Genomic DNA, 1,816 nt, shown 5'->3' with positions numbered 1-1,816 from the left:
GTCTTGAACTCCTGACCTCAGGTGACCCATCTGCCTCAGCCTCCCAAAGTGCTGGGATTACAAGTGTGAGCCACTGCACCCAGCCTCTGGCTGCACCATCTGTGGCAGAATGGGATAGGTAAGACTGACAACCAGGACGTCTGGCTTTTGCCTGTAACTGGCTGTGTGACCCTGGGGAAGTTCTTTCCCCTTTTTGAGTTTTAGTTTCTTCATCTGAACAATAAATGAAAGACTAGGCAATCAGTATGCTTTTCATACATTAGAGAGTTTTTCCATACCAACATTCGAGAAGCTAGCTCCAGATAACCTCTGGTGCCCCTTCTCTTTCATGAAAATTCCAATACTCTGACATAGTTTGGATGTGTGTCCCTACCCAAATCTCATAGTGAAATGTAATCCCCAATCGCAGAGGTGGGGCCTGGTGGGAGGCGACTGGATCATGGGGGTGCATTTCTCATAAATGGTATAACATCATCCCACTTGGTACTGTCCTCTTGAGAGTGAGTTCTTGTGAGATCTGGTTGTTTAAAAAGTGTGTAGCACCTCCTACAGAACTGTGAGCCAATGAAACGTCTTTTCTTTATAAATAATTACCCAGTCTCCGGTATTTCTTTATAGCAATTCGAGAACGGACTAATACCACTGCCAATTTTCCTTTTCTTTTCTTAAAAAATAAAGTCCAAAATAACACCCTAAGATCCCAGGTTTTACACAAGGCAGTTGTAATCTCTCTAGTCTGCTGCAGAATCATGTGGCTGCTGGAACTGAGGCTCTCCCAGGTCCTTGTAGGAGCTGAGGGTAAGAGACCCATTTACCAAACAACTTAGAACTTTGGGCCTCAGTTTCCTTGTCTTTAAAGTAGCAGGTAGAGTTCATAAAAACAATTAACACAGGCTGCCTGAAATTCCCCTGTAATCTCTCCCAGTCAGGGGAGGCCTCAGAGGTGAGAGTGAGGACAGGAAAACAGGGATGAGTGTGATGGCTCAGGCCTGTAATCCCAACACTTTGGGAGGCCAAGATGGGAGGATCGCTAGAGGCCAGGAGTTTGAGATCAGCCTGGGCAACACAGTGAGACCCATCTCTGCAAAAAAAATAAAACAATAAACGAGGCATGGTGGTACACATCTGTTAGTCTTAGCTACTTGGGAGGCTGGGGCAGGAGGACTGATTGAGCCCAGGAGTTTTAGGCTGCAGTAAGCTGTGCCTGGGTGACAGAACAAGACTCTTAAAAACAAAAAACAAACAAACAAAAAAACCCAGCACAGGAGGGAGGGGCTATGTGTAGAGGGGTATTTCCAGTGGATGGGCTACTACTGTTTTCTCAGGTTGGTCAAGATCACAGGCCCATGGAATGCTGGGGCCAGAAAGCACTAAGGCCACAGCATCAACATCTGCTTCCCAGAGCCTAACAACAAGGCCCAGAGCAATTGGGTAATGTGTTGGGAGTTAGTGAGTTTGAGGGAGAGTCTGGGTTAAAACCCAGATCTCCAGACAGGTTTAGGGAGGATCTTAGAAGTTTTAGAAAACATAATGCTTAGTTCTGGCCGGGCATGGTGGCTCACACCTGTAATCCCAGCACTTTGGGAGGCTGAGGCAGGCAATCACCTGAGGTCAAGAGTTTGAGACCAGCCTGGCCAACATGGTGACACCCCATCTGTAAAAATACAAAAATTAGCCAGGCGTAGTGGTGTCTGTAATCCCAGCTACTTGGGAGGCTGAGGCAGGAGAATCACTTGAACCCAGAAAGCAGAGGTTGTAGTGAGCCAAGACTGTATCACTGCACTCCAGCCTGAGTGACAGATTAAGACGCCCCCCC

This window comes from Cebus imitator, unplaced genomic scaffold, assembly GCF_001604975.1.
Source record: "Cebus imitator isolate Cc_AM_T3 unplaced genomic scaffold, Cebus_imitator-1.0 Scaffold180, whole genome shotgun sequence".
Taxonomy (NCBI): domain Eukaryota; kingdom Metazoa; phylum Chordata; class Mammalia; order Primates; family Cebidae; genus Cebus; species Cebus imitator.
The sequence above is the reverse complement of the archived record's forward strand: the minus strand, read 5'-3'. Positions refer to the sequence as shown.